This window comes from Bufo bufo, chromosome 1 (genome assembly GCF_905171765.1).
Source record: "Bufo bufo chromosome 1, aBufBuf1.1, whole genome shotgun sequence".
Classification (NCBI taxonomy): Eukaryota; Metazoa; Chordata; class Amphibia; order Anura; family Bufonidae; genus Bufo; species Bufo bufo.
In genome coordinates, this window is record NC_053389.1 from 685,680,369 (window position 1) to 685,695,165 (window position 14,797).

The following is a 14,797-nucleotide window of genomic DNA, read 5'->3' on the forward strand; positions in this document are numbered from 1 at the left end:
AGGGAGAGGATACTGCTGGTGATTTCAGGGAGAGAATAGGAGAGACTCTTTGCTCAAAATCTGAATCTAACTCAGCGATCTACATACATTGTGTTTTGTGGGTGCAGGGCACAATTTTTTTTATCCTGCCCTGAGCCCAGTGAACGAAAAAAAATAACTTTAATAAGTCAGTTAGGTGGACGGCGGTGGCGGCCATTTTATGCAAGCTCAGTGCACTAGCACTGCATTGGAGCTTTTGGGACATTGAAAATCCCAAATTTTTTGGGCAATGTACAACATCTGGATTAGTCAGTGTGCAATTTAAGCTAGAAATACAGCCATCATTTTCTGGGGTTTTAAAAACACACTTTTTTGCCAAAAAACTGTATTTTCCCGATCTGCAAGTGTTAAATTCAAGTTTAATATATACAGCTTTCATATTCTGTTACCAAAAAAAACACTTTTTTGGGCAATATACAACATCTGGATTAGTCAGTGTGCAATTTAAGCTAGAAATACAGCCATCATTTTCTGGGGTTTTAAAAACACACTTTTTTGTCAAAAAACTGTATTTTCCCGATCTGCAAGTGTTAAATTCAAGTTTAATATATACAGCTTTCATATTCTGTTACCAAAAAAACACTTTTTTGGCAATATACAACATCTGGATTAGTCAGTGTGCAATTTAAGCTAGAAGTACAGCCATCATTTTCTGGGGTTTTAAAAACACACTTTTTTGCCAGAAAACACTATTTTCAGGCCTTGCAGCATCAGCACGTGTGAAATTACAGGCTTATACACTGCTGTCAAATTCAGTTGTTAAACAAACACTCGTTTTGCCAAAAAAATGTTAGTTGGCAGCCTTTGATGCAGATGTCCTTGTGAGATACACCCTTAATACATTTGGGTTAGATTCAGAGATTTGAAATACCGCTATTAATACCGCTTTAATTCAGGCCTACAGTGGGTCAGGCCGTGTGAGATGCACCCTGTATATACAGGGCTTATATTCTTTCATTAATAAAACACCCTTTTGTGGTCAAAATACACAATATTTCAGGCCTTGCAGCATAAGCACGTTGGAAATTCCTGGGTTATGTACTGCTGCCATATTGAGTTATTAAACAAACACCCGTGTGGGCAAAAAAAGTTTATTTGGCAGTCTTTGCTGCATATGTCATTGTAAGATACACCCTTAATACATTTGGGTTAGATTCAGAGATTTGAAATACCACCATTTGGTGCACCAATATTAAATTCAGGCTTACAGTGGTTCAGGCCATGTGAGATACACCCTTTACATACAGGGGTTTGATTCAGGCATTTGAAATACAGCCATTTTGGGAAAAGAAATCTTTAATTCAGGCCTAGTCTGGTTCAGGCCTTGTGAGATACACCCTTTACATACTGTCGTTCTATTCTACTATAAATTAAGCACCCATTTAGGGCAAGATCCTGAATTCAAAAAATATGAGGAGAGCGTCAAATAAGGGACGTGGCCCAGGTCGTGGAGCTCCTGTTGCAGGGAGAGGACGTGGTCGATCTGTGCCAGCTGCACACACAAGTGAAACCCCTTACTCAGGTGCGAGTAGGCAACAGAACCTGCAGCGGTATTTGGTTGGGCCTAATGCGGCTCTACGAATGGTGAGGCCAGAACAGGTACAGGCGATAGTAGATTGGGTTGCTTACAGTGGATCCAGTTCCTTCACATTGTCTCCCACCCAGTCTCCTGCTGAAAGACCACAGTTGGCACCTGCAGCCGATGTCCATCAGTCTTTCACCTCGCCCCCTTGCAAATCAGCCAAGCAGTCTGAGCCCCAAGTCATGCAGCAGTCTCTTCTGCTTTTTGATGACTCTGTAAGCAGGGTTTTCCAGGGCCATCCACCTAGCCCTGCCCCAGAAGTGGAAGAGATTGAGTGCACCGATGCCCAATCACTTATTTTTCAAGATAAGTACATGGGAGGACCATCGCAGCACGTCTCAGGGGATGACAAAACAGAGGTGCCAACTGCTGGGGCTTTTCGAAAGTGTGCAGACCGACAAGGAAGGCAGGGGTGAAGACTGGGTGGAAGATGATGTGGAGGACGATGAGGTCCTCGACACCACATGGAATCAAGGTCATGCGAGTGATCTATGTAGTTCGGAGGAAAAGGCGGTGGTCGCACAGAGACACCAGCACAGCAGAAGAGGGAGCAGGGTGCAAAAGCGGAGTGGCCATCCTCTAGACAATACGCCTGCTACTGCCCACCGAAGCAAGGGACTGAGCACACCAAAGCCAGCTCCAAGGAGTTCCCTGGTGTGGCAGTTCTTCAGACAATGTGCTAACGACAAGACACGAGTGGTTTGCACGCTGTGCAATCAGAGCCTGAAGCGAGGCATAAACGTTCTCAACCTGAGCACAACCTGCATGACCAGGCATTTAAGTGCAAAGCACGAGCTGCAGTGGAGTAGACACCTCAAGAACCAAGAAAGGTCTCTGACTTCTCCTGCTTCCTCTTCTGCTGCAGTCTCGGCCTCTTCATCCACCTCTAGAGTGACAGTGCCACCTGCCACCCCGCAAACAGAGGATCTGCCAGCAACACCAACACCTGGGTCACCAAGCATCTCCACACTGTCTCACAGAAGCGTTCAGCACTCCATCTCCCAAACGCTGGAGAGGAAGAGGAAGTACCCTCCTACCCACCCGCGATCCCTAGCCCTGAATGCCAGCATTTCTAAATGACTGGCCTTTGAAATGCTGTCATTCCGTCTGGTGGAGACGGATAGTTTTAAAGGCCTTATGGCGGTGGCTGTCTGTCACCGCCAGTTCTGTGAGAAGGTCTGGCAGACGTTCTTCTCTACCTCTTGTATGATGTTATTTGTTTTGGTTTCACTTTCTCATCTCCTTTCCTTCTGCTAGGTGTCACTTATTTAGACTAATCGTCTTCCTTTATATTCCCTCCCATGCTGCCTTACTTTGCGGTTTATACTACTTCTTGGATGAAGTGTTCACTGCTGGAGGCTGCTTCTGCTGTTTGCTCAGATAAGTCATTTACTTTATTGTGTTTCCTTGCTGGCTTGATTCTAGGTGACCCTGACTCCGTCCGTATTAAGTGCAGGGAGCCGGTGGTCGTGTCCCCTCACTATTATAGGGTTTTCAGGTGTCACACAGACTTAGGTACGTGGGCATGCAATCGTCTACCATCGAGACCCTTGCATGTGCATAGCGTCAGGGAGAGCTCTTAGGGTTTTATAGGGCTCACCTATAAGCTCCTTAGTTTGGGATCAAGCCAGTTGCTCGTTTATTCATAAGTTCCAGCTATCTGCAAACTTCACCCATGACATTATAAACCGCCATAACCGTCTTAAGCATGGATCCGGTTTCAGCCTTGATTGACCGCATGCAAGGTCTTTCGCTGGAGGTAGAAGATCTCTGTAAAACTGTGTCTCAGTTTCAGGTGACCGGTTCTGCTGGCGTTCATGGAGCCTAAGATCTCGCTTCCGGATACGTTCTCCGGGGGTAGTGAGAACTTTGTTCGCTTTAGAGAGGCTTGCAAACTCCATTTTCGCCTACTTACCCATTCCTCTGGTGATGAGGAGCATAGGGTGGGGATCATCATCTCACTGCTCAGGGATAACGCTCAGTCTTGGGCCTTTTCTCTGCCGGTGGGGGCACGGCCCCTCCGATCGGTGGATGAATTTTTTGTAGCCCTGGGGCAGATATATGATGACCCGGATCGTATTGTTCTGGCTGAATATAAACTGCGTTTTTTATGCCAGGGTAAACACTCCGCAGAGATATATTGTTCTGAATTTCGGAGATGGGTAGCTGATACTGGTTGGAATGATGCTGCACTCCGAAGTCAATTTTGCCATGGTCTTTCGGAAAGATTGAAAGATGCATTCGCTTTTCATGAGAGACCAGCGTCGTTAGAGTCAGCCATGTCTCTAGCTGTTCGTATTGACAGGCGTATTAGAGAGAGAGAGGAGACTACTCTTTCCTGTCATATTCAGCCCAAGGATAGTGGGGCTGTCTCATTCAGTGCGCAGGGGTCTCATTCTGTCTCAATCCCCTCTGAGGAGGAGGCCATGCAGCTGGGTTTGCTTGCCTCTGATAGTAGAGGATTCAGCTCTCAGAGGAGGGTTTGTTTCTGTTGTGGGGGTATAAATCATTTAGCTAATGTTTGCCCCTCTAGGAGATTCATGAAGTTTTCTGAGGGTAATAAAAACAAAACAAAACAAAAAAAAAACCTCTAAAACCTTTCCATTTGCTACTATTGGCAAGGTTGATGCGGAAATTGAAGGTTTGTCGTTTGCTTGTAGTTCCCATTTTCTCCTACCTGCCAGGGTGGCGCTAGACAGCAAGAACATTGTTTGTGAGATTTTTGTAGATAGTGGAGCAGCTGTCAATCTTATTGATAATCAATTTGCAACAACGCATGGTTTCTAGGTATGCACTTTGGAAACGGATATACCTGCTTTTACTATCGATTCCGCTCCACTTTCTCAAAGATCGTTAAAGGGCATAGTTCACAATATCCGTTTGACTGTGGGTGACGCTCATGTTGAGGATATGTCATGTTTAGTCTTAAGCGGATTACCTATTCCTCTAGTGTTGGGGCTACCCTGGCTCACTAAAAATAACCCCACCATTGATTGGCAAGCAAGGCAAATAAATGGTTGGAGTGAGTTTTGTAGAGAGAATTGCTTCACGGCATCTCTTTCAGAGGTTTCTACCAAGACTGTGCCATCTTTTCTCTCAGAATTTTCGGATGTGTTTTCCGAGAGTGGTGTCCAGGAGTTGCCCCCTCTCCGGGAGTACGACTGCCCTATTAATCTCATCCCAGGCGCCAAGCTGCCAAAATCACGACTTTCACAATCTCTCCCAACCTGAAAGGGTCGCTATACGTACTTATATCTGTGAGAGCCTGAGAAAGGGACACATCCGACCCTCGAAGTCACCTGTTGCCGCTGGGTTTTTTTTGTTAAGAAAAAAGATGCTTCTTTAAGACCTTGTCTGGATTTCAGGGAGCTGAACCGTATCACGATTCGTGACCCATATCCGCTTCCTCTGATCCCGAACCTGTTTAACCAGATTGTTGGGGCTAAAGTTTTTTCTAAGTTGGATTTAAGAGGGGCATACAACCTAGTAAGGGAAGGAGACGAATGGAAGATGGCCTTCAATACCCCTGAGGGTCATTTCAAGGAATTGGTTATGCCCTTTGGTTTGATGAATGCTCCGGCCGTCTTCCAACATTTTGTGAACAGCATTTTTTATAATTTAATGGGGAAATTTGTACTGGTGTATCTAGATGACATTTAGATTTTTTCTCCTGATTTCAAGACTCATCGGGACCACCTATGTCAAGTCTTGCTGATTCTGCAGGAGAATAAATTGTACGCTAAACTGGAAAAATGTGTGTTTGCGGTTCCGGAGATTCAATTTCTTGGTTTTCATCTCTCCGCTTCTGGTTTTCGGATGGACCCTGAGAAGGTCCGCGCTGTGCTTGATTGGGAGCTTCCTGAGAATCAGAAGGCGCTGATGCGGTTTTTAGGTTTTGCCAATTATTACAGAAAGTTCATTTTGAATTATTCCTCTGTTGTTAAGCCACTCACTGATATGACTAAAAAGGGGGTGGATTTTTCCTCGTGGTCGGTAGATGCGCTTAAAGCCTTTTCTAGTATTAAAGAGAGTTTTGCTTCCGCTCCCATTTTGGTACAACCTGATGTCTCTCTACCTTTTATTGTTGAGGTGGATGCTTCTGAGGTGGGTGTGGGTGCGGTCTTATCTCAGGGTCCCTCTCCTGCCAAATGGCGACCATGTGCCTTTTTCTCAAGGAAACTATCCTCTGCAGAGAGAAATTACGATGTGGGAGATAGGGAGTTGTTGGCCATCAAATTAGCTTTTGAGGAATGGCGCCATTGATTAGAGGGAGCCAGACACCCTATTACTGTGTTTACCGACCATAGGAATCTGGCCTACTTGGAATCGGCCAAGCGTCTAAACCCGAGACAGGCCAGATGGTCTTTGTTCTTTTCTAGGTTTAATTTTGTTGTTACGTTCCGCCCTGGGGTTAAAAATGTGAAGGCAGATGCCCTGTCACGTTGTTTTCCGGGAGGGGGGAACTTTGAAGACCCAGGTCCCATTTTGGCTGAAGGGGTGGTCGTCTCTGCTCTTTATCCTGATTTGGAGGTAGAGGTTTAAGCAGCCCAGGCAGAGGCTCCTGATCTTTGTCCTCCTGGGAGGTTGTTTGTGCCTCTCGCTTTACGACACAAGGTTTTTAAGGAGCACCACGATACTGTCCTTGCTGGGCACCCGGGGAGTAGAGCCACAGTGCATCTCATTGATCGGAGATTCTGGTGGCCGGCTCTTCGTAAGACGGTTGAGGGTTCTGTAGCAGCCTACGAGACCTGCGCTCGTGCCAAGGTCCCTCATTCACGGCCATCGGGTTCTCTCCTCCCGTTACCCATTCCTTCCCATCCTTGAACGCATCTGTCCATGTACTTCATTACGGACCTGCCTCATTCCTCGGGGAAGACTGTGATTCTGGTGGTAGTGGACCGTTTTAGCAAAATGGCACATTTCATTCCCTTTCCTGGGTTACCCAATGCTAAGACGCTGGTGCAAGCGTGTGTTGATCATATTGTTAAATTGCATTGTTTCTGATAGGGGCACGCAATTTGTTTCCAGATTCTGGAAGGCCGTCTGTTCTCGCTTGGAGGTTCGGTTTTTGTTCTCTTCTGCTTTTCACCCGCAGTCGAATGGTTAGACCGAACGAGTCAATCAGAATTTGGAGACATATCTGTGCTGTTTTGTGGCGGAGAATCAGGAGGATTGGTATTCTTTTTTGTCCCTTGCTGAGTTTGCTTTAAATAACCGTCGCCAGGAGTCCTCTGATAAGTCCAAATTTTTTGGTGCATATGGGTTTCATCCGCAGTTTGGGACATTCTCTGGAGAGGGGTCTTCTGGTTTACCTGATGAGGAGAGATTTTCCTCGTCTGTATCATTTATTTGGCAAAAGATTCAGGGCAATCTGAAGAGGATGAGTGAGAGATATAAACGTGTTGCGGATAAGAGATGTGTGCCTGGTCAAGACATGAATGTGGGTGATCTGGTGTGGTTGTCTACAAAGAATATCAAACTGAAGGTTCCCTCTTGGAAGTTGGGTCCAGTTTATTGGGCCTTACAAGATCTTGTCCGTCATCAATCCCGTTGCCTTCCGTCTTGATCTTCCTCAGACTTGGAAGATCCATAATGTTTTTCACAAGTCCCTATTAAAACCTTATGTCCAACCCACTGTACCCTCCTCTTTGCCTCCTCCTCCGATTATTGTTGATGGTAATCTTGAATTTCAGGTCTCTAGGATTGTGGATTCTCGTATTATCCGCGGTTCTCTTCAGTACCTCGTTCATTGGGAGGGTTATGGTCCTGAGAGAGGATGTGGGTCCCTGTGGTAGACATTAAGGCCACTCGTCTCATCAGGGCTTTCCGTAGGTCTCATCCTGAGAAGGTGGGCTCTGAGTGTCCGGAGTCCACCCGTAGAGGGAGGGGTACTGTCACCGCCAGTTCTGTGAGAAGGTCTGGCAGACGTTCTTCTCTACCTCTTGTATGATGTTATTTGTTTTGGTTTCACTTTCTCATCTCCTTTCCTTCTGCCAGGTGTCACTTATTTAGACTAATCGTCTTCCTTTATATTCCCTCCCATACTGCCTCACTTTGCGGTTTATACTACTTCCTGGATGAAGTGTTCACTGCTGGAGGCTGCTTCTGCTGTTTGCTCAGATAAGTCCTTTACTTTATTGTGTTTCCTTGCTGGCTTGATTCTAGGTGACCCTGACTCCATCCGTATTAAGTGCAGGGAGCCGGTGGTCGTGTCCCCTCACTATTATAGGGTTTTCAGGTGTCACACAGACTTAGGTACGTGGGCATGCAATCGTCTACCATCAAGACCCTTGCATGTGCATAGCAGTCAGGGAGAGCTCTTAGGGTTTTATAGGGCTCACCTATAAGCTCCTTAGTTTGGGATCAAGCCAGTCGCTCGTTTATTAATAAGTTCCAGTTATCTGCAAACTTCACCCATGACACTGTCCCACAGTACGTCGTGCCCAGCCGCCACTAATTTTCCAGGCGAGCCATCCCTTCCCTGCACAACCAAGTAGGGGACAAAATCAGGTGTGCACTGCGCAGCGCCATCTGTGGCAAGGTGCACCTGACTACGGATACGTGGACCAGTAAGCACGGTCAGGGACGTTATATCTCCATAACAGCACAATGGGTAAATGCGGTGGCGGCTGGGCCTGAGGCAGATAGCAGTTTGGCGCATGTCCTTCCACCACCGAGGATTGCAGGGCGATTCAGTTTGCCTCCATTTGCTTCCTCCTCCTACTCTTCTTCCAGCTCCTCATCCGGTCAGCTTAACACCTTCACCGCCAACTTTAGCACAGCCAGGGGTAAACGACAGCAAGCAGTTTTAAAACGTATCTGTTTGGGGGACAAACCCCACACCGCGCAGGAGCTGTGGACGGGCTTTGAACAACAGACCGATGAGTGATTTGTGCCAGTCAGCCTCAAGCCCGGCCTGGTGGTTTGCGATAATGGGCAAAATCTCATAGCAGCTCTGGGACTAGCCGGTTTGACGCACATCCCTTGCCTGGCACATGTGCTGAATTTGGTGGTGCAGAGATTCCTTAAAAATGACCCCGATATGTCAGAGCTGCTGCATAAAGTGCGGGCCGTCGGTGCGCGCTTTCGGCGTTCTCATCCTGCTGCTGATCCCCTGTCAGCGCTGCAGTGTAACTTCGGCCTTCCCGCTCACCGTCTCATATGCGACGTGCCCACAAGGTGGAACTCCACCTTGCACATGCTGACCAGACTGTGCGATCAGTAGCAGGCAATAGTGAGGTTTCAGCTGCAGCACGCACGGGTTAGTCGCTCGGCGGAACAGCACCACTTCACCACCAATGACGGGGTCTCCATGCGAGACCTGTGTTCCTTGTTGCGCTGTTTCGAATACTCCACCAACATGGCCAGTGCCGATAACGCCGTTCTCAGCGTTACTATCTCACTTCTATGCCTCCTTGAAAAAACGCTCCTGGCGATGATGGAAGAGGATGTGGAACAGGAGGAGGAGGAGGAAGAGGGATCATTTCGTAGGGTTTCCGGCCAGTCATTCCCAAGTGGCTCCGAGGGTGGGTTCCTGCACCCACAAACCCAAGTTACACAATTGTCCAGCCAGGGCACAGTTCTGGAGAATGAGGAGGTGGAGGAGGAGGAGGAGATGGAGGAGGTGGAGGAGGAGGAGGAGATGGAGGAGGAGGAGGAACCATGTTCACAGCAGGGTGGCACCCAGACCAGCTCATGGCCATCACTCGTGCGTGGATGGGGGGATACAGAGGACACAGACGATACACCTCCCACAGAGGACAGCTTTTCGTTGCCTCTGGGCAGCCTGGCACACATGAGCAATTACATGCTGCAGTGTCTCCGCAACGACCGCCGAGTCGCCCACATTCTAACTTGTGCTGATTACTGGGTGGCTACGCTGCTGGATCCCCGTTACAAGCTCAACGTACCATCCTTAATTCCCTCACTGGAGCGTGATCGTAAGATGCGCGAGTACAAGCGCACGCTGGTAGACGCGCTGCTGGTGGCATTCCCACCTGACAGCGGGGGCACAGTGAAAGCACAAGGCGAAGGCAGAGGACGAGGAAGAGGTCGTCAATGCAGCTGGGGCACCGCCAGCACCTCAGAAGGCAGGGTTAGCATGTCCGAAATGTGGAAAAGCTTTGTCAGCACGCCACAACAACCAGCACCACCAGCTGATATGGAACGTCTTAGCAGGAGGCAGCATTTCACCAACATGGTGGAGCAGTATGTGTTCACACGTCTACATGTACTGAATGACGGGTCTGCCCCCTTCAACTTCTGGGTCTCCAAATTGGGCACATGGCCTGAGCTTGCCCTTTACGCCTTGGAGGTGCTGGCCTGCAGCCAGTGTATTATCTGAACATGTGTTTAGCACGGCAGGGGGCGTCATCACAGACAAGCGCAGCCGCCTGTCCACAGCCAATGTGGACAAGCTCACGTTCGTTAAAATAAATCAGGCATGGATTACTCAGGACTTGTGCAGAATAGACATGTATACCGGCACTAACCAGCCATTGTTATACTGCAGCGCAATTGCTCATTCTTGTATTTTGGATATTTCACACTCTTTTAGAGTGTACCCTAATTTAAAAAAAATAAAATTAAAACCAAAAACCTGTGTTGGCTACCTCGTCCTCCTCCAACGCCGCTTCCACCTACACCGCTACGTCCACCGCCTCCTCAAACTCCTACTCCATATGGAACTCCACCTCATAAATCAAATTTTTTTATTTTTTTTATACCACAGACAAGAGCAGCCGCCTGTCCACAGCCAATGTGGACAAGCTCACGTTCATTAAAATGAACCAGGCATGGATCCCTCAGGACTTGTCCGTACCTTGTGCAGAATAGACATGTATACCGGCACTAAGCAGCCATTGTTATACTGCAGCACAATTGCTCATGTTTGTATTTTGGATATTTCACACTCTTTTGGAGTATACCTTAATTTTACTAAATTAAATTAAAACCAAAAACTTGTGTTGGCTATCTCGTCCTCCTCCACCGCCGCTTCCACCTACTCCACTGCGTCCACCGCCTCCTCAAACTCCTACTCCATATGGAACTCCACCTCACAAATCAATTTTTTTTTTTTTGTATGTGTTTTATTTTATATCATTCACTACTTTGTCATTTACATTTTCTGGTGAAATTCACATATTTTTGGGTGTATAGTACCACTGCTATACCTAGTAGGCCGTTTAAAAAAAAAATTGTCCTTACCATTTTCGGGTGAAATTCACCAATTTTTGGGTGTATAGTACCACTGCTATACCTAGAAAACCTATAAAAGGACACTAAAAACTACTAAGCTAAAAATATAATTTTATTAAGTATGTCATTAAAAACATATACATGGAGATGACAGACAAATGAAAAAAGTACAGTACAATCCTGGGAGAGTCTATTAAGTACAACAGTATGGTAAGGTAAGTGACCTAAATGTAGGCGTCTATAGGTAGAGAACCCACTGTGTAAAACATATATTGAAAAGACTATCCATTATTGATGAGAGTGCAAGTAATAGTGTCACATATAAAGTGCAAGTGCATGCTATATACTGTAAGCAAAAGAAGGACTAGCAACTCTCCAATATGGGTCTTTAAAATATATATATATTCATTTAGCCAAATGCAGCAACCAGTAAAGTGCATGTGCAAGCTGCAAAAAATAATGAACAAGAGACGTAACCAATGTTAAATCAAGAGGCAAAAGGTTACATAAACCATGCGGTCTGAAAAGACAAGGTCACATACCGTGTATAAAAAGTAGCAAATCCACAGGAAGACTGCACACCCCGACGCGCGTTTCGATTTGAAACCTTCCTCTGGGGGTACAGCCTTCCCACTGAGTTAAGCTCTAGTTAGGGGTTAAGCTCTAGTTAGGGGCTTTATTGTTTCTTTACGTTATCCTTTTGTAACCTATTTTTGTATTAATCAGTTTAATTACTGTGGTTTCCACAGACTTTGTATTGGTTACAGGCCCCATGGATTTTAGAACGAGAGAACGTACCTGGCAGTCTCGTCTCGTGGAGGTTTTTAGAGATGACAGTTCATCTGTTGATTTTAACACACGTAGAGATGTGGGGGCATTGCAGGGCACATTGAGGTCTCAACTCCACCGTAAACTCAAAACCTGGTGGAATAAGGCCTCCCTAGAAAATTACATACAGAGGGGTCTGGTCCCTAGAGGTCTACGCATCCAAGTATTTCCCTCCTTCCCAATAGAAGATGAGATATTTGTAGAGAGATGGAAAGAGATTTGTACAAAGAGCTCCATTAAGTTTATGAAGTTGCTGGTTGGTTTAAATACCAATACCCTCTTAACATTAGACAAAGAGATTGAGACCACACAGAACCAACTACAGGCAGCGATCTCCAATGAGGAATGGACCTCCTTCAATTCCCAATTGTAAGCCCAATTTGAATTGTGGGAGAGAGATATTCAACAACTAAAATCCAAGAAATTTAATAGGGACCTCATCGAAGATGTACTGATGGCGACGTGTTCAACGTCCCGACACATTGGTCAGGTCCTCATCGATCTCGGCACTATCCGGCGCTAGTAATACAGGTAGTCAGGCAAGTGGACAAACTAGCACTGGGATGATGACCAGATGGAGGGGTCAAAATAAAAGGAAGTGGGAACATAGGACCCAGCCCTATAAGAGGAGACAGAGAAATGATCCACATCAAGATAAAAATTTAAAGGTAATCAACCTGTCTGATCACAACCTTTCTAATGTGGACATTTCTGTCCTACAGAAAGGACTTACCTTTTCACCCTCTGCCTCTCTTGATATTTTCACAGCAATAAAAGACCTTCACCTGTTTGGTCGATCGCTGATTTTTAAGAGGTGGTTCTTCAAACCTGTAGAAGAAAACTCCTCAGGCGTACCGACAGAGGAAGAAACTTTGAATATTTTGGAGAGTCTATTAGAGGAACAGAGTGAAATTTCAGGTAAGGTTCCCATGATTATTAGGAAGCGTTCCGATAAATTCCCTCCCTTGTCTCTATGTTCAGCAGTGGACCTTTTTGTGAGATCAGTGTCAAAAGAACTCTCACAACTTTCTGTTGGGAGGACTTCTGATAATCTGACATTCGACCAACGTAATAGTTTGAAGAACTTACGGTCCTGGAAAGATGTGGTGTTCAAACCGGCAGACAAGGGGGGGAATATCGTCATCTGGCCTCGCAAAATGTATGAAGCAGAAGCCTACCGCCAATTGAGGGATACGACATGCTACAAAAAATTAACCTTCAATCCCCTCTCGTCTTATAGCCAACTATTGCTGGAACTTTTGGAAGCAGCAGTAACCGATGGAACTATATCCCGACAATTATGTGAAGCACTGACTGTACGACATCCTTCAATACCTACCCTATACCTCTTGCCTAAGATCCACAAGAGTCCTATAAAACCAACAGGTAGGCCGATAATATCGGGATGTGGGGGTCTTCTGGAGAATGTGTGCAAATTTTTAGATCATAACCTGAAACCTATGGTAGAAGGCTTACCGTCATACATACGAGACACCGCTGACCTTCTCCAGAGAATTGACGGTATTCATCTTGACCCCGACATGATGCTGGTGACATGCGATGTTGAATCGCTTTACACCAGCATCAATCATAGGGATGGGATACGTGCTGCTTCCTATTTTCTATCTATGACGAATAGTGACAAAAACTTTTTGGCCTGCCTGATTGATTTACTACAATTTGCCCTCATGCATAACTTTTTCACCTTTAATGGCTCCTTCTACCTGCAGCTCCGGGGGACGGCAACGGGGGCGGCCTGTGCGCCCTCATATGCCAACCTCTTCCTGGGGCTGTGGGAGAGGGAGCTCTTTATGTCTGATGGGCACACGTCGATGGACCGGGTCATATTTTGGGCCCGGTACATCGACGATGTTTTCCTTATATGGCGGGGTACCCCTGAGACTTTGAGACTTTTCATGGATAGTCTCAATGATAACAGGTATAATATCCATTTGACCTATAAACATAACATGGAACAAATTGAGTTTTTGGATATCTTAATCAAACGTGAATAATCAGGCTATTTGCAAACCAACATATACAGAAAGGAAACTGCTGTAAACGCACTTTTACATGCGTCATCCTCTCACTCTCCCCAGACAATTGAAGCGATACCAACTGGTCAGTTTATCAGGATCAGAAGAGTATGCTCCACCAATGAAGATTTTGAGATCCAGTCAGATATTTTACGACAACGTTTCCTGGAAAGAGGGTACAGCAAAAGATCAGTAAAGAGAGCGTATAATCGGGCTAAACACTCGGCACGACAAGACCTCATCAATCCCAAACCAAAAAAGGAGACATCGGACATGGTAAGATACATTACTCCTTACCATTCGCAATGGCAACAAATGCGAGGAATTTTGGAGAGATTCTGGCCCATTTTGAGGGCTGACCTAATTTTAGAAAAGATATTACCTTTCCATCCATCTAGGAGGGCGAAAACTTTAGGAGATCATTTGGTGAGATCCTATTATGCCCCCCAAATACAGGGCACAATCTTTGGGTCAAAGGGACCCAAATGGGGCTGTCTCCCCTGTGGGAAGTGTGTGGCCTGTGACAATATTCTGAGGACCACTGAGTTTATGAACTCTATGCGTACCAAAACATACAAGATCACACACCACATCTCATGTACAACTAAAGGGGTAATTTACCATGCCACCTGTCCATGCCCAAAGATTTACGTGGGACTGAGAAGTAGGGAATTGAAGGTACGAGTCCGCGAACACGTCCGGGATATTTTGAAATCAAAAGATTCCACTAATATGGACGATCTAAAACCTATTGCGAGACACTTTAAGAATTTTCATGATAGTGATCCCTCACTTTTAAAGGTTTGTGGGATAGACCACATTGACCTAGGCATGCGTGGCGGTAATGTGATGAAACGCTTGGCCCAATTAGAAACAAAGTGGATCTGGACCCTGGACACTACACAACCAAAAGGCCTCAATGATGCCCTGTCTTATGCCCCCTTTCTATAGTGAATATATAGACTTATATTTTTTTAACAATATTCTTTCTATATGTTTTATTTTTTATGTCTATATTATGTTGTGTGTATCTTCCCATTGGAGAGTCTCGTTATTAATGCTGTTTCTTTTACACATAGGTTAACACATTCTTCCCCTTTCCCTATAAGAAATT